The following is a 19,547-nucleotide window of genomic DNA, read 5'->3' as shown; positions in this document are numbered from 1 at the left end:
GTATTCTACTTTCCTTCTACTCCTACTTCCCTTTGTTGCTTTGTTTTCAATGATAGTTGTAGTGTGAGCAGCCTTAGAAAATAGAGATAGTATCTTCCTCTAGAGCAAAACACGGTATGCTTACTGCCAATTATAAAGTGGTTTCCTTAAACTCAGTTTCTTTCCTGAAATGCAACCCATTGTGTATGCAGAGACTCTCTAAGGCCTAGAGAACGTAGCTCAGAAATGCTGATATTCTGGATACTGCTAATGCTGTGAGTAAGAAACTGCCCTTTGACCCTGATCCTGGAATTGTGTGTTTTCTACCAGCATTCATAAAATGCATCAGACAAAGTTGTTGACTTACAAGTAGGGTAAAATGTCAAACTCTTCAGATTTTTTGGAAATCTGATGTATCACACAGGATGGGTCGCAAACAACTAGTTGGACTTAGCAATGAACCTATCACGTTATTGGGTTAGAACAGGAGCCAGTAAACTTTTTCTTAAAAAGTTAGATAGTAAATAGTTTAGATTCTGCAGGCCAGATATTATCTATTTTAACTATTCAATTCTGTTGCAGCATAAAATTAGCTATTGGCAATACACAAATGAATAAGCATGTCTGTGTTCCAATAAAACGTCATTTATGCACACTGAAATTTAAATTTTATATTAATTTCACACATCATGAAATATTATCTTTTTAAATTTTTTCCAACCATTAAAAAATTTAAAAACCACAACTAGCTCACAGGCTGTACAAAAGCAGGTGTCAGGATGGATTCAGCCCATGAACCATAATTCTGCAAGCTACTAGACTAGAAAAAAAATGTCAAAAATAAAAAATGAAATAAACCTATGAGTGAATTTTTTTGTTTGTTTATTTATTTATTTTTCTGTTCCAGTTGGTCTGGAAAGACCAAAGGCAAGTGGAAGACTTGGGACCAGAAATATTTTTGTAAGCAAAATATAAAAAGTTTCTGTTTCTTGACCCTTCATTTTCCAACCTCAGATTCTATGGTACTCAGTTTACCTGTTGTTAATTTATTGTCTGGTGTGTGCTACCTGAATGCCAGAAAATGTAATACTAAAGGGACACTTACTAGTACTCAACATTTAGATTTCACTTAAGCAGTAGTGACTTTAATTATTTCTGCATTATTTTTACATACAGTTCTTAGCCCTGTTTTTACCTTAGGGTTCTGTGAAACCTCCTCACAGATAGGCATCATGCCTATGACTGGTTCCTAATAACTTCAAAGCTTTGTGCCCAAAAGGAGCAGAATTTTTAAAACTGAGATTTATTTTTGCCATACATATTATGTTAAATTTTATGACTCACTCAGGAGCCAAAGATCATTTGAACCACTTGATAACTTAAAGGAAGCACGTAGAACAGTGCCTGGCAGGTAGTATAGACCTAATAAATAAATGTCAGTTATTATTATCAATAATATCTTTTCTTGGAGTTTGACCCAAATTCACCTGAACCAAGTCATACAGGCTTTTCCACATCTTCCATTATTTATATAAACAAGAAAGCAAAGTATGCACCAATTTGCATAATGCTGAAGGCTGAATTTGGATTGATATTTATGTGAAGTTTGCTTTGGTGGGAATGGGTAACTGTTCCTTCTCAAAGGAAGGAATTTATAATTCACAAAACACTGAATGAGTGAGTGAATGAGTAAAACTGTCACAATCAACTTGACCCTGAATTTTACTGGCTAAACCAGAATGTGGGTTCCAGAGGGCAGATTTCAGAGAGTAACACTAGGTAGCTGCACGTTACTTCTCTGTTTAAATTATGAAGCTTTATTTTTTCATCTTGCACACACATTAGAGAATGACCTGGCAGAACAAGACCCCACAGTTTGACCCTAATCAGCACTAAATAACATCCCTGAGTCAATGTGTTACTTAATTTGCCATATAATTGCCATTGAGCAATACCCAATTCTCAAGTAAACATTCAGCTTTGCATTCTTCACACACATATTCCTTCAATCTAGACAGTATTATTGAGTGAAAACTTAATATTTTCTGTAGTCTGAAAGAAATCTTTCCTTTATAAATCAATGTTAGTCTAATAGCATTAGCAATTTGCCAAGAGAAGAGTGATAACTCTATTGTAGTTTGGCTGACAACAAACACGTTAGTAATTTCTCAGGAAAAGTATTTCCTGTTGATCATTAAAAGCCAAATTTTGAGTCACTTCCCCCTCTGAATTGAATAAATACTATTAGTTTTTCAACTGTGTACAGTAAATATGAATTTCAAGACTTGTTTGTCTGCATTTCTTAAAACATTCATGAACATTGAGCAGATGAATTTGTTTTAAGCATATTTTTTCATTTGAACACTTTTCCCAATGGTTTTTAATATGGATACTGTTCATCACATATTGAATAAAGCAACTTTTACTTTATTTAATGTCTTGACCCAAATCACATTGTCTCCATAAATATTTTACAGTCTGTGTGCAACAAAAGCATGATTACCTAAGTCATGTCTGCACTTATAGGTAATATTCCATAAAAAATGGATTATTTTTCCCTTCTCTTGTTTTTGAAAGAAGGAATTGGTGCTTGCATTTGCCCAAGTGGGTTTTTTTCTTTTTTCTTTCTCTCTTTTTTTACACTAACTAGCTCCTTAGGGGTAAGATATTGGAAGCATGAGTCTGTGCCAAGTTACTAGCTCTATAAAATTCACAAAAGAATAAGAAAACATTGTTCACTTTACTTCTTTCCAGCTGCTTTTCCCTGAAAGAAGAAATTTTGAGACTTTCATTATCCTGATAAATAGAATGAAACTACTCCATGGCTGACTGGGAAGAAGTTACACTGCTATTCAAAGGAGTAAAATAAAATAAAATAAAATTTGAACATTTCTTTCTTCTAAGAGCTAGCAAGTATCTCACCTTCCTTTAGCACCTGATGTCTCACATAATTGAAATTAGAGTATTTCATAAAAGTATCTATAATTTGGAAATGCATTGTAAAATATTTTTAAAGGGTAAGATGGTTTATAAGTTCTGCAGAATTTACACCTTTTGCCTTTATATTAATAGTATAAAAAGTGAAGATACATTCTAAACTCTTGGTGAAATGCAACTTTCCTAAGTAAACAGTGTGGATTTTGGCATACTTTATACTAATCATTTATTCTGTTCAATTCCTATCAACTGAGATAAACTAAATAAAGCTTACGTACTTAATAAAGGACTTCTTGAAGTTTCCAGGGACCAAGCAGCCCTTTCGCAGAGGGATCTCTTTAACATTTGTCTCACTTAATGGTCAGTCCAGCCAGAAGTAACTCTGACTACATGATTTTAAAAAGAAATAGAGAACTGGTAGAACGACTACACATTTATGCGTTTATGCTTTTCCTATCAGCTCAAAATAAAATAGCTGTGTCACATTTGTGTGAGATAACCATAAAGTATGCTTCTTGTGTTTGTTTGTTTATATATGTAGAAGAAGCTTAGCTATAATATTTTACAAGTGATACCACATGGCTCTTGGAAAGGCAGCATGAAAACATCACTACAGTGCCTTACAACCACAATTAGTTTGGTGTAGTGGTTATTGTTTGTGGCCTTCACAGTCTTTCCTCTCCATTACTTTCTTGCCAAAATAGACTCCACTTCTTTTCAACATGGGTTGGACATGTAGATGAAGCAAAGCCTGAGCACAGTTCGAGCTCTGAGGGACAGGCCTCGGTATTAATCCTGCTTGATTAGAATTGTTCCCCTGGGATTTTTACGCTGGTGCTGACAGAGAAAAATAGTCTTTTCTTTGAAGTTCAAGACACTGTAAAGATGTAAGTTTGGAGCTACCAATCACTGAATCCCCTACAGTGGTTTCATCCCCTGAGCAGTTGAAACTGAGAGAAAGAAAGATGAGAGGGAAAGGGAAGGGAAGGGAGGGGAGGGGAGGGGAGGGGAGGGGAGGAGAGGAGAGGTGAGGGGAAGGGAGGGGAAGGGAGGGGAAGGGAAGGGAAGGGAAGGGAAGGGAGGGGAGGGGAGGGGAGGGGAGGGGAGGGGAGGGGAGGGGAAGGGAGGGGAGGGGAAGGGAAGGGAAGGGAAGGGAAGGGAAGGGAAGGGAAGGGAAGGGAAGGGAAGGGAAGGGAAGGGAAGGGAAGGGAAGGGAAGGGAAGGGAAGGGGGCCTGATGGCAATTAAGTCTCCAATTCTATTTTTCTACAAAGTCAGCTCTACTCCTGACCTTCTTATAATCTGCTCATATGTAACAACAAATCCTTCATTTTTGCTTAAGTATTTTGACTTTGGGTTTCTTTCTCTTTCAGAAAAAAGAATCCTGACCTAGACAGCTGATGGATGAATGAATATAATTAGTAGTAGTCTCTGCCCTATGTCTATTTAGAAGGATTGAAAGTGCTTTTGGCCAAATCTCTCTCCCATCAGTTTGCTATGATACTAGGTAAATTCTGAGATTCTAATTCAAGTATAAATGTCTCCTATAAGAAGTAAGTATTAAAAAATGATTTCTGACTTCGGATTTGCGGATGTCTGAGTAAATACAATTTTGTATTCTCTTGGAAATTAGAAGTTGCTTTATTGTATATGCAAGGAAATTTTTATTTCTATCAGATTAAGTTTCTTTGGAAGTAGAGTGGAAACATTAACTCTACCTTGAACAAAATTGTTATCTGTTGCCCCAAAATACATGAGAAAGGTAAAGATCAAGTAGAGGTACAGAAAGGCACTTGCTGTTACAGATCTCAAAGAGACAGAGGAGCTCAATTATCCAAAATACTTAGTGTAGCCTAAAGATTACAACAAGGAAGCAAAAATGCTTATGGAAACAATGATAATAATTGCATGGATTGCAAGTGGTAACTTGCTATGACCCTGCTGACATGAAAGGTAGCAGGAAATGCTAGGAAGAATAAAGAAATGCATAGTCAGGCTATTTCTTTCAGAAAACAGTCTGTATAGGAAACATCATACAGGAGAGTGATTTCAATTTTCAAGTAGTCTTAGAGCTGCATATGTTTGCTGGCTGAGAATAAATGAAGCATAAGACAATCTCCTAACTCCAACACACACACTCAAGAATCCAATGCATTTTGGGAGGCCAAGGCAGGAGGATCACTGGAGGCCAGGAGTTCAAGACCAGCCTGGCCAACATGGCAATATCCTGACTCTACTAAAAATACAAAAAAAAAAAAATGGCCAGGCACAGTGACTCATGCCCATGATCCCAGCTATTCGGGAGGCTGAGGTGGGAGAATCACTTGAATCCAGGAGATGGAGGTTGCATTGAGCCAAGATCGCACCACTGCACTCCAGCCTGGGTGACAGAGCAAGGGCCTGTCTCAAAAAAAAAAAAAAAGAAAAAGAATCCATTGCAGGCCAAAAAAACTAGCACAAAACAATCCATTAACCCCTCCCCTACTTGAAGCTCTGATAAGCAAAAGATCCAGGAAAAATTTCTGAAATTAAAAAAATGACTAATTATCTAAAATTACCAGAAGAGAATCTATATAAAAATAATTCAAGTAAAAGGATTAACAAATGGCAGACGAATAATCTCTAGGGGGTAGGGTCATTGCTATTAAAAGATAAAAACCTGATCCAATTAGCCGGGCATGGTGGCATGTGCCTGTAATTCCAGCTACTAAGGAGGCTGAGGTAGGAGAATAGCTTGAACACAGGAGGCAGAGGTTGCAGTGAGCTGGGATCACATCACTGCACTCCAGCCTGGGCAACAGAGCAAGACTCTGTCTCAAAAAAAAAAAAAAAAAAAAAAAAAAAAAAAAAAAACTGACCAAATACATTGCCATACACTCAATAGGAGAGCTTAAGAAAGATAGTGTAAAATGATACAAGAAGGCGATATACAATGCAGCAAAAGCTAAGGTAAGAAATGGATGATAGAACTAAAACCAAAAGTCACGTTATAGGCAATACAAAAGAAACACAGCTGTTTAATAGACACAGTTAGATATGTGGAAGTTAGGAATGAGAAAATTGAACAAAAGTAAATGGAAATGAACAAAGATTTTAAAAGTATTACAGAGATCATAGATATGAAATGTGACAAAGGAGATTCAATATATGTATAATTGATATTTTTAAAAATCAAATCTGATCTAATGAAATAGAACATTTTCAAAGGTTTAATAAAAGAAAATTTTCCAGGCAAAAAAAAAAAGGTTTGAATTTTCAGATACAAAAAGCATATTATACTCTACAAGGGGAAACAACACAAATGATTATAGCCTGGTAAAGTTGTTGGACTTCAAATACAAAGGGAAAAAAAAGATCTTTCAAGTATCTAGGCAAAATGATCAAATCATCTATAGGAAAGGAACTTCAGATTAGCTTCAAATTCTCCACAATAAACTTCAGTCTGGGAGACAATAGCGTGATGTTTTTAGGTTTTCAGAGAAAATGCAATCCCAGAAATTGATAATGATTCTCCTGTCCTGGGAAATGCCTCAGGAGTGTGTAGCAGATACCATGGTAGTTTGAGTGCTTAGCAAAGCACTGTGTTGATCAGAGTCACTCCTGATTTCTGGCTTGTCTTCTTGGAATATTCTACTTTTCTTAAGAACTTGCCTGCTTCCCTCCCATTTCCATGGACTGCAATTCCAGACAGGTTTTTTTTTTGTGTGTTTTTTTTTTTGTTCCTGTTACCTAAAAGGAATGGACAAAATGTATCTGCTCCTATCTAAGACCAGTTCCTCTATTTCTACACTGAATTCCAGCTCTGCCCCCTTTTACTCAGGGTTTTTGCTCCTGCATATATAATTTTTTCTTTCCTGCATCATCATTTTTCCCTTTCTACTGGTTTATCTCATCACCCTTAGAATATATCATCATTTTTTTCATCTGTGATTGCTTTCTTATGTCCCTTTTTCTCTTCAACCCACTTAAGTCAGATTTTGCTCTCACAAAGCCACTGAAAACTCTCTGTTAAGGTCTTCAACTACCTCCACCCTGACAAATCCAATCACCTGTCCACATTTCACGTTACATCCTTTTGCTTAACAGAAAAGATTTTAGGCCCATAGATTTTATATCCTATCTTGGATTTATTGGAATTAAATAGACTTATGTAGAGGTAACCTGGAACAGTACCTTTTTAAGAGGCTCATAGCTCTAAAATAATCTCTGCAAAACTTCAATCTTTTAAAGTTAAACCTAGCCTTGTCTCTGCTGTGCTTCAACTTTTCAGTACCCTTCAATGTCCAACCAGGCATTGGCTGAAGGTTAGTTTGAGGCTTCGTGGATAATATTTTGGAGCGATGGGCCTCTTAAGAAAGTATTGTTCCAGGTTACCCTTATATAAGTCTATTTAATCTCAGTAAATCCAAGGTGAGATATAAAGTCTACGGACCCTAACATATGATAACCAGGCATATGAGCTCTTTTGCAGTCTAAGCTTTGCTGCCCAATAACTTCATCATTCAGCACTTTGCACCACACTATACACCATGACAACATTGAGTTCTCTACAGTTTCTTAAGAATTTCGTGCTGTGTCACCTTCCCATGTCTTTGTGTGTATTTAAGCCTCCTCTGTGTGGAATACCCTTGGTCTGCCTTGAAAACTCTTGTTCATCCTTTAAAGGACAACTTAAACATTAGTTCTTTTTGGAAATCCCTAAATAATAATATCTATCTATCTCTCTCTCTCTTTCTCTCTCTCTCTCTCTCCTCTCTCTCTGCTTACCACCAAGCAGAATTAATTATTTCCTTCTCTGTATGACAATAAGTGGATACTACCAGTGTGATTGCACTTTTTATGGTATATATAGACATTTTTTAACATGTTGCTAAACTCCACCAGACTGTGAGTCTCTCGAGGACCAAGATTTTCAGCATTGTATTCCCAGCACACAGCCCAATGACTGACATGCAAGTAGGAAGTTGAAGAGGGATCATGTGCAGAGAGGGACAGTAAAATAGAAAGTGAATGAATGAATAAATGAACTTCCATCAATAGTGTTCCAATGGAAAAGTATTTTCCCAATTTCCAAAAATCAAACTACAGATGAACATTTAAAACACAGTTTGTTACACAATTAGGAACTCTACTTCTATTCTTGATGTCTTTGTTGTTTACTTTCTGTGCTTAAGCCAGATGTTCTTAAACTAGGGCCTATTGACCTCTTAAAAATTCACAGATGGTCTTTAGAGAGACTGTGACTTTCCCCAAATCTTATTCAAATTGTTGTATAATTTACATATAGCAAAGTTTTTAGGGGAGGAGAAGGCCCACAGCTTTCAACAAAGTGGCATATATGAATAAAGCAAAGCTGAGAGGCACTACGAGGTACATGATAACTTGTTTATGAAAGCTTAAAAACAACTTTAAAAAATATAGTTGTCTTTCCTTCCTTCCTTCCTTCCTTCCTTCCTTCCTTCCTTCCTTCCTTCCTTCCTTCCTTCCTGCTTTCTTTCTTTCTTGCTTTCTTTCTTTCTTGCTTTCTTTTTTCAGACTCTCATTCTGTCATCCAGGCTGGAGTGCAGTGGCGCTCACAGCAACCTCCACCTCCCGGGTTCAAGGAATTCTCCTGCCTCAGCCTCCCAAGTAGCTACCACGCCAGGCTGATTTTTGTATTTTTAGTAGACATGGGGTTTCGCCATGTTGGCCAGGCTGGTCTCGAACTCCTGCCCTCAGGTGATCCACCCACCTGGGCCTCCCAAAGTGCTGGGATTACAGGCATGAGCCACCGCACTCAGCCAAGTTGTGTCCTTTCTGATAAACTATTTTTGGCCTTTTATGATTAAAAAAGACAAACTTAAAGGTGGATCACTTCTATAAATAAAATATTTTTCTGGCTTAAAGAATTGAGTTATGTGAGATGTTTTTGAGGAAGGAACAGCCAGATGCCTTAAAAATGAAGGCACACGGCGGTCTTGTGCTGTCCACAGGCTAAGTATCCTTAGGCTGGGCCAAGCTGTGGAATTCCATTTCCCTGAGTTTGGGATCTGGAGACCCAGCAACAGTTTTCTGTCTTCTTTTCTCCTTTTTCCTCTCCCTTTATCTCAAACCATTATTGGACAAATAATAGTTATTTAGCATGGCGAATCAGCCCCACTTCCCCAATCAATCTCTTTCTCTCTTTCTCTCTCTGTCTGCCAAGAGTCGGGGAGGGATTTCTGGGTTTGGCAGCTGTCAGCCCATCATTATGGGCTCACTGTCCCATCTGCACTACTTAGATTGGTGCAGTCACAGGGGGTTTTACCCAAACAGGCTCTCAGGGGAACAGTAACATACCTCTTGATTTGGCTGTGAAGTTATACTTGTGATTATTAATAGACAAGATAAGAGGCTGGTGCTCTATTCATCCATGTTAGAACTAATTATTCAGTTTGATCTAAGCTGATTATAATACTGATAGATAACCACACTACATTTATAGCCGCAGCAAGCAGTGGCCAAGAGCCTTGACACAGTGCTGCCATTTGGGTTTGTCAGATAGGAAGAAGTGGGAGGGTGGGCAATGAGGGAGAAGAAGAAGCGGCTTTGGTTGATTAGCAATGTGCTGCATGGGACCATTTATAATGAAGCATATCATTTAAATTTTCCTTTACAAATGAGTCCAACGCGTGTTGCAGGCTGCAGGCTCTGTTAATTGTCACAAACATTGCTTTTTTTTTTTTTTTTAAACATTATTAGCTCTTTGGCAGGATCTCCATTGTTGACTAAAAACTTGGCATGATCAGGGCTTGCTGAATAATTTAGGTGGTTGGCAGCTGGAGAAGGAGAACACACACATCTAGGCAGACAGACATGCTGCTTGAGCTCTTTATATAATAGGATTGTATACAAAGCAGAGTACAGTCAGCAGTGACTTCTGTGTCTGTTTATAGGTAAACACTGATGTTAGTTTTATAGGAAAACTGGAGGGATACTTCTCACAAATCATATGCAACATATGAGACAGATGCACTGGAGGACTGTTCAGATGACTCGGATCATCTCTGACTCTCACAGAATATGATTGCTGGAGTTTTCCCACACCAGCACTTACGTTGCCTCTGCAGTGGGGGTATTTGAGGACTTCATTGTCAGACACAGCAGGACTAATATGATATAGAGCCACCCAAAACTCTGAATGGTTGCAAGCAGCAAATCGGAAAGACTCATGAGTCACGAAGACTATGAAACACATTCATTTGGGAAATCAAACATATATGATTACATATATATATTTGATGAGAATGTACAATTACTGTGTCATGTAAAAGGACATGAAGATCATGGGTAATATGGCAAATACTTAACGTATATGTATAATTCTTTAGTAAATGAACCAGATCCACTGTTTCTCTTTCTGGGTATTCTGTACTATTTAGGACTGTACAACATTCAAGGAACAAAACCACAATCCAAACTCCTTAAGCCAACAGGATTTATCTGCTCAGATAAGTGCAAGTGCAAGCGAAGAAATGGCTCGATAAATATTTAAATGACATTACCAGGATGCTTTTTTCTGCCTCCACCATTGGACTTTTATTCCAATGTTCTGTCTTCATTCTCAAAAAGCTTATCATCATCTTGGTGACAAAGGGGTCACAGCTCCAGTCTCTCATCACCTCCTTTTCAAGGCCAGTAGGAAAGAGTGAGTGAGATGACACTAATGAAAGTTCTGAGATTGAGTCCTGATGTTCTACCAACCAACAGGGTCACAGGCTCCTTCCTAAAGCAATCGCCACAAAGCCGGGATTGAAATTTAGAGAGAATAAGATACCTAAATAAAAATTGGGAGGCTGCCAAAAAAAAAAAAAAAGAAAGAAAGAAAAAGAAAAAATCTAAAAATAAAAAACATAATGAGTACAGTTTCCCTTAGCTTGTTTTATTTTAGGAACTGAGGTTAATTTCTTTTCTTTTTTTTTTTTTTTTTGAGAATTTGAGACGGAGTCTTGCTCTGTCGCCCAGGCTGGAGTGCAGTGGCCGGACCTCAGCTCACTGCAAGCTCCGCCTCCCGGGTTTACGCCATTCTCCTGCCTCAGCCTCCCAAGTAGCTGGGACTACAGGCGCCTGCCACCTCGCCGGGCTAGTTTTTTGCCTTTTTTAGTAGAGACGAGGTTTCACCAGGTTAGCCAGGATGGTCTCTATCTCCTGACCTCGTGATCCTCCTGTCTCGGCCCCAAGGTTAATTTCTGCACAACTGTCCTACTCATTAGCCTAGGAATAGTTTTTCAAACAAAATATTAATGAAAGACATGGGTAGGTGTGTAGCCATGGTCATACTTACCCCAGACCTTATGACACAGCAAAAACTAGACTCTGGAGGTATATGACTATAGTGAGAATTGTCTTATAGAATAATAAGTTGAGTGTTCAGTACTGATGTGGCTGTACCCCCAGCCTACAGGAAGTAGAGTCAGCCATCATTGATCCTGGGCTCCATAGTGAATTTGTTTGTACTATAAGCACTAGTCGCTGAGTTTTAGATGCTTCTCTGGCAAGAAATAGCCATTGAAAAGCTATGTGCACTGGCATGTATCCTTGTGTGTGTGTGTGTGTGTGTGTGTGTGTGTGTATTTTGAACTGCTTGCTTCCTAGTTTAGAGTAAATTTAGGTAAAAAAATAATGTTCATCTGAGTCTGCATCCGTCCTTGCCCCCCTTTATATTAGGTCTGTCCTATATGGTTTGTCTAGCTCAGCACATGCAAAATATCACAACAGTGCTAAGCCAGTTGATCCTCCTCAACAGGATAGAATCCATGATTACCAGTCTATCCAACCACACTAATCTGCCAATTGTGGCATTTTCATATTATGACATCATCATATTCAAATTGTGCTGTCTCCAATAAATAGAACTGCCGCATGTTCTTATTAGCAGGATCTTTTTTGATCCCATCCTTCTAAGAGTTCTATTTTTAAAAAGGACTTTTGATGACCAGGTAGGCAGGACTGTTACTTACATCCCAGGAATGTCTTCCACCATGTTTAGCTCCCTCATTTTCACAGGGTGCTAGCCTCACAGTAAAATTTTACCAATAAAGAGCTAATAATCTTCTTCTTAATAAACAATTCTCTACTAAGGTTCATGAAGACAAAAAAAGTTACTATTTAGATATTGTAAAATTCTGATAGGACAAGATAAAAATAAGAAATGATGATTTCCCCCTGTTTCATTCCCTCAGTGATAGTTTTAGACTTTTGTCTGGATCACCCCAATCCCTAACTTAGCATAGTAGCATACTGGCTTACTATAAGGTCATGTATTTTCTATTTGGAAGTAATTTGCTCTCTAGAAACTTGAGTATTATAGTTCTCCTTGAGCTAAGAAACAGCAGAAGTCTTGAAATATTAACATGAATCAAAGAAATTATTTCAGAAAACATCAATAAAATCTATTCAATTATTGTTGTGCTCATAGAATAAGTCTCTGAATAAATATATGTATACAGTATATACATAAATCTATGTGTATGTGTTTATATGTTTGTATGTTTTTTGATTCATGTTAATATTTATGTATGTGTATACATATATGTGTATATGTGTTTTATATTTATATATAACCTAGATATTTATTACTACTAACTTGAGACAAGGGTAAAGATTTTGAAATTGGCATGAGAAAATCAAAAATATTTAAAATTTCTAAATTAAGAAACTGTGCACAAAAAAAAAACTTAAAAAAATCAATGAACCGAGGAGCTGGCTTTTTGAAAAAAATAACAAAATAAATACACCACTAGCTAGATGAACAAAGAAGAAAAAAGAGAAGAATCAAATAGACACAATAAAAAATGATAAAGGGGATATCACCACTGACCCCACAGAAATATAAACTACCATCAGAGAATACTATAAATACCTCTATGCAAATAAACTAGAAAACCTAGAAGAAATGAATAAGTTCCTGGACACATACACCTCCCAAGACTAAACCAGAAAGAAGTTGAATCCCCAAATAGACCAATAACAACTTCTGAAATTGATGCAGCAATTAATAGCCTACCAATCAAATAAAGCCCAGAACCAGACAAATATACAGTCAAATTCCACCAGAGATACAAAGAGCAGCTGGTACCATTTCTTCTGAAACTATTCTAAATCATTGAAAAGTAGGAACTCCTCCCTAACTCATTTTATGAGGCCAGCATCACCTGATACCAAAACCTGGGAAAAACATAACAAAAAAAGAAAACTTCAGGCCAATATCCCTGATGAATATTGATGAGAAAATCCCCAATAAAATATTGGCAAACTGAATCCAGCAACACATCAAAAAGCTTATCCACCACAATGAAGTTGGCTTCATCCCTGGAATGCAAGGCTGGTTCAACGTATGCAAATCGATAAACATAAGCCATCACATAAACAGAACCAATGACAAAAAGCACATGATCATCTCAATTGATGCAGAAAAGGCCTTCAATAAAATTCAACATCCTTTTATGTTAAAAGCTCTTAATAAACTAGGTATTGATGGAACATATCTCAAAATAATAAGAGCTATTTATTAAAAACTCACAGCCAATATTATACTAAATGGGCAAAAGTTGGAAGCATTCCCTTTGAAAACTGGCACAAGACAAAGATGCCCTCTCTCACCACTCCTATTCAACATAGTATTGGAAGTTCTGGCCAGAGCAATCAGGCAACAGAAAGAAATAAAGAACATTTGAATAGGAAGAGAGGAAGTCAAATTGTCTCTATTTGCAGACAATTTGATTCTATATTTAGAAAACCTCATCATCTCAGCCCAAAAACTCCTTAAGCTGATGAGCAACTTCAGCAAAGTCTCAGGATAGAAAATCAATATGCAAAAATTACGCCAACAGTAGATGAGCAGAGAGCCATATCATGAATGAACTCCCATTCACAATTGCTACCAATAGAATAAAATATCTAGGAATACAGCTAACAAGGGATGCAAAGGACCTCTTCAAGGAGAACCACAAACCACTGCTCAAGGAAATAAGAGAGGATACAAACAAATGGAAAAACATTCCATCCTCATGGATAGGAAGAATCAATATCATGAAAATGGCCATACTGCCTGAGGTAGTTTATAGATTTAATGCTATTTCCATTAAACTACCATTGACATTCTTCACAAAAGTAGAAAAAACTACTTTAAATTTCATGTGAAACCAAAAAGGGGCCTGTATAGCAAAGACAATCTTAAGCAAAAAGAACAAAGCTGGAGGCATCATGCTACCTGACTTCAAACTTTACTGCAAGGTTATAGTAACCAAAACAGTGTGGTACTGGTACCAAAACAGACATATAGACCAATGGAACAGAACAGAGACCTCAGAAATAATCCCACACATCCACAGTCTTCTGATCTTTGGCACAAAAACAAGAAATGAGGAAAGGATTCCCTATTTAATAAATGGTGTTGGGAAAACTGGCTACCCATTATTCAGAAAACTGAAATGGGACCCCTTCCTGACACCTTATACAAAAATTAACTCAAGCTGGATTAAAGACTTAAATGTAAAACCCAAAACCATGAAAACCCTAGATGAAAACCTAGGCAATACTGTTCAGGACATAGGCATGGGCAAAAACTTCATGATGAAAATGCCAAAAGCAACTGCAACAAAAGCCAGAATTGACAAATGGGATCTAATTGAACTGAAGAGCTTCTGCACAGCAGAAGAAACTGTCATCAGAGTGAATAGGTAACCTACAGAATGGGAGAAAATTTTTCAATCTACACATTTGACAAAGGGCTAATATCAAGAATCTACAAAGAACTTAAACAAATTTACAAGAAAAAAACAAACAACTCCATGAAAAAGTGGGCGAAGGATATGAACAGACACTTCTCAAAAAAAAAGACATTTATATGGCCAATAAACATATGATAAAAAGCTAATCATCACTGATCATTAAAGAAATGCAGATCAAAACCACAATGAGACACCATCTCACATCAGTCAGAATTGCGAATATTAAAATGTCAAGATACAATGGATGCTGGCAAGGCTGTGGAGAAATAGGAATACTTTTATACTGTTGTTGGGAATATAAGTTAGTTCAACCATTGTGGAAAAGTGTGGCAAGTCCTTAAAGATCTGGAACCAGAAATACCATTTGACCCAGCAATGCCATTACTCAGAATATACCCCAAAAAATATAAATAATTCTACTATAAAGACACATGGACACTTTTGTTTAGTGCAGCATTATTTACACTAACAAAGACATGGAACCAATCCAAATGCCCATCAATGATAGACTGGATAAAGAAAATGTGGTACACACCCCATGGAATACTATGCAGCCATAAAAAGGAATGAGATCATGTCCTTTGCAGGGACATGGATGAAGCTGGAAGTCAGCATCCTCAGCAAACTCACACAGGAACAGAAAACCAAACACCACATGTTCTCACTCATAAGTGGGAGCTGAACAATGAGAACACACGGATTCAGGGATGGGAACAACACACAGTGGGGCCAGTTGGGCGGTCGGCAGGGGTGAGGAAAGGGAGAGCATTAGGACAAGTAGCTAACACATGCAGGGTTTAAAACCTAAATGATGAGTTGATAGGTGCAGCAAACCATCATGGCACATGTATACCTATGTAACAAACCTGCATGTTCTGCACATGTATCCCAGAACTTAAAGTAAAATAAAAATTAAAAAAAAAGAAAGAAACTGGAAAAATTTACAGCTTAAAAAATAAACTAGAAATTTTTTTTTCTCTTTTGCTTTTCAGAATCTGCCTATTTCTGTCTGTCACTTTCAATCATTCTTTAACTATACATTTATTAACTCAGCTATTTAAGCATTCTACAAATGAGTTTTAAGCAATTTGTAGATTTCAAGCACTATGTAAGGTCCTGGTAATATAAGATTTAAAAATGCAGCCTCAGTCTTCAAGAGATTAAACCTACTGATGTGAGACATACCAGTAAACAGATGGTTCAAACACCTTTTAATAAGAGCTACATTAAGGTTTATACAGAACTTTTAACAATGGTGTGGGAGCTACCAGGGAACACTTCTTGGAGGAGATTATGTCAAAGCCAGGTCCTAAGGTTCTAGTCATATTAACTAACGGTAAGGGTTTTTAAAGGACTCAAGGGAAGGAAGAACATCAATGTTAGGGAAAGTCCAAATAAGGATGCTTTGAATCCTAGAATGCTTGGAGCAATTTAAGCTGGAAAGATAAGCAGAGTTGGGTCATAAAGGAACCCGAAGGCACCACTAATGTATTTGGATTTTTATCCTGAAAAAATCAGTCTGGAGGCAGAGTGCAGTAAGTAAGATTGGGTTAAGACTGGAGGCTGTGAGAACAATTACAAAAATAATAGACATAAGAAAAAATTAAGGTGGTGTGGCAGCAAGGAGGTATGAAAGGAAACAGACCAAATCAAGAGATTTAAGAAGGTCGAATTGATAAAACTTAATTCATTCTTCCTTCAGTTTCCAACATGAGCATTCTGTTCACTTAACTTTCTCTTCCATTTTGTTTTCTAAAATCTACCAGTCTCTCTATTATCAGGTATATCTCTTTCTTTACACTTCCTCCAGTTAAGTAGAGGAATATGGCTCATAGATTTACCTGATAGCCTATTAACTATACTATAACATTAAAAACTACATTAAAACCAGTCTTTTTGAGTGCAGATACTACTTAGCCCAGGGCCTGGTGGCTATGCTGGTTCTCTCCTTTCCAATTGGAGGCCTCTGTCACAAACATGTTCCGCCAGATCATCAGTCAGGCCAAGAAGCATCCGAGTTTGATCTCCCTCTGTACTTATTGGAGCTGGAAGTACTGGAGCAGCACTGTATCTCTTGAGTCTGGCATTGTTTGATCCAGATGTTAGTTGGGACAGAAAGAATAACCCAGAGCCCTGGAAGAAACTGGGTCCCAATGATCAATACGAGTTCTACTCAATGAATGTGGATTACAGAAAATGAAGAAAGAAGGTCCAGATTTCTAAACGAAGTGTTTTGCTCTAAAGCTGCTTTAGAATGAAGGTCTTCCAGAAGCTATCCGCACAATTTTCCACTTAACCAGGAAATATTTCTCCTCTAAATGCATGAAATCATGTTGAAGTAATCTACTAGAAATTACACTGATTAATAAATAGCTGAAATTTGGAAAAAAAAGTCTTTTCAGCAGTGTGAAAAATCAGAGATTTGAGTGTGCCACAAAAGCCAAGTGCTCTTTAAAGTTATGCTGCTATATTGCACACCTGGGAGCATCATTCAAATACAGTTCAATGGAGTTGTATGACTCAGCACCCCTTACACTGAGGTTCAGAAACAGTAAGCAGGTACTACCGTGACTTCTTGGACTTCTCTACGGAACTTCATTTCAGCTTCTAGAGCTGGCACTTAGACCCCAGGAAGAAATTTGATTAAAAAGACACGTAAAAGCAAGGTTTGTTCATCTATATATTCTGAACATGAGTGTGGTTCTACATGAGGCTGAATATAAGGCAAACATTTAATATCATTTCCAACAATACTATTACTATCTTTGTGCTTCCAGATGAACATCTGATTACAATTAAACTTTACTCTCCGGGAAAAATAACTCTCCAATCATATAAACATTCTTGAATTTTAGCCAAGGAAATATGTTTCAGTAGTTTCTTACAATATACATTTCATTCCATATTAATGAATCAAAGCAATGTTCTAATAGGCCATTAGATGACTTTTCATGCATTCATCTTTTCTTCTAATTATGCAATCAAATGATGCCAGATCCACATTATGACTGCAGATTAAAAGCATCACAACTCAAAAATTTACCCAGATATATTTTTTTTGATGTTTCAAAGATTTATTCCAGAATGCTAAATATTTTTACATGAATTAATGGGACTTGATCATTCTGAATATTTTGTGTAATGAAGATTTATAAATTATACATTTGGTCTGCAAGAATGGAATTATCATGTACAGTTTTTCTGATCAAAACCTTTCTCTAAGTCATTTATTAAATATCACATTAATGTGAAATATTAATAATATTCCAACTCATGTAAAAAGGAATAACAGTATGAGTTGAGGAGATTTATCATAATAAAAGTAATTATTTTCTGAATAGAGGTGCTCAAAAAATGTTAAGTTGTTGACTACTGTAAAAAATCATTGATAGTAAAAAACACATCTCCAAATAGTAAGATGGTCTAAATGATATTGGATTAAAAGAAGGGTTACCTATTTATTCCCTTTTGATTTTATTTTTAGCTAGTTTATAACTAAGCTAAGAAGGAAGTGAAAACTATGAAATTTTGAAAACAAATATTTTGTACTTTATCACTGAACTACTTAAAATGACAATAGAGAAACACTGAAGAAATTTGTGACTACTAGACAATAAAAAGACAAATAATAAGATGGATAAACTGAGATCTTAAAGACCCAGATATAATTTTAAATAAGATTCAAGAAATGTTCACATCAAAATGATATTAATTAATTCCCAAAATCCCACACTTAGCTTACTGTCAGGTTACTCTACTCCTTCATCCCACCTTTGTAGTAACCATGTGATGACATCGAGGCCACATAATAAATGACCAATGGACTTGGAAAATGTTATATAAAGAGCCAAGTAAAAGAGAAGTGTGTGTTCATAACCTAGAGTTAGTAATTGATGACATTTGAATGTATGAAACATTCTGCTAGGAAAATGTTGCAAGGGAAGGGACAGAAAAGAACGGGCATCTGTAGTTCAAGTGATTAAGAAAATTTTACTATAGACATTTGAGGGCTCCTTTTCCCTGTTTTGAAAAATTGATGTTAAGACCACATTTAGCAGATTTCAAATTGCAACATATATTTGAAATGAAGCATGAGTTCTTCAAAAATATTTTTAATACCCCACTCATTATAAAATTGAAAAGGATCACACTTGATAATCTGAATAAGTGTTTTGTTGAATCTAGTGTTAGTTAAGTAACAGTTTCTGAAAGTGGGGAGGTTGGCCTGAGGTCAGACTCTGCTTCTCTAATATAGCCATCTCCTACCCTCTACCTCTTGAACACTGTAGTCCAACCCAAATGGCTTTCTTTTTAGATCCATCAAAGTAGTAGGCTCCTTCTGCCTCAGGGTCTTCACCCATACCTTAAAGACTCTGATACAATGGTTACATGTTGGTTCCCTTAAAACAAATCCCCACTGATGTTGATGTGCAGCTCCCTTTGAGAACCATTAGCAACTCTTCGAGGGCAGAGGTTCCACCAGTCTTATTGTTTAGCAAGGTCAAGAACATTGTAACAGGCAGGAAGTGTTAATTAAATGAACACATGAAAATGATTAAAGGAACAAAGGGAAGGGAATATTTTTAAAAGATGGGACTATACAACAAATTGATAAACTTCCCAAAGCTTTTTAAATTTATCTTGAATTAACATGTATTTCTTCTAATGTAATAATGGAAACTCTTAGCTCTTTGAGCTCACAAGAGACTCCGAAGCACAAGAACCTTTTAATAAAGTAGCTCTCTTTGTTATAAATCATTCATGGGGTAAGAGACTCTTACAGGACTAGCAGTGTTACTCACTTTGATGAATCTCATAAAGAGTTTAACCACGGACTCATAAAAAGGTTGTTCATGATGAAGTCCAAAGACCTAAGGCTACT

The 19,547-nt window shown here is 36.8% G+C and overlaps 1 pseudogene; it reads left to right on the top strand.

Moving 5' to 3' along the window:
* Nucleotides 1–16,642: 16,642 nt before the first annotated feature.
* LOC102119670 (cytochrome c oxidase subunit NDUFA4 pseudogene) lies at nt 16,643–16,888 on the top strand (annotated as a pseudogene).
* Nucleotides 16,889–19,547: the final 2,659 nt, after the last annotated feature.

Source organism: Macaca fascicularis, chromosome 8, assembly GCF_037993035.2.
Source record: "Macaca fascicularis isolate 582-1 chromosome 8, T2T-MFA8v1.1".
In the NCBI taxonomy this organism is placed as follows: Eukaryota; Metazoa; Chordata; class Mammalia; order Primates; family Cercopithecidae; genus Macaca; species Macaca fascicularis.
The sequence above is the reverse complement of the archived record's forward strand: the minus strand, read 5'-3'. Positions and strand labels throughout refer to the sequence as shown.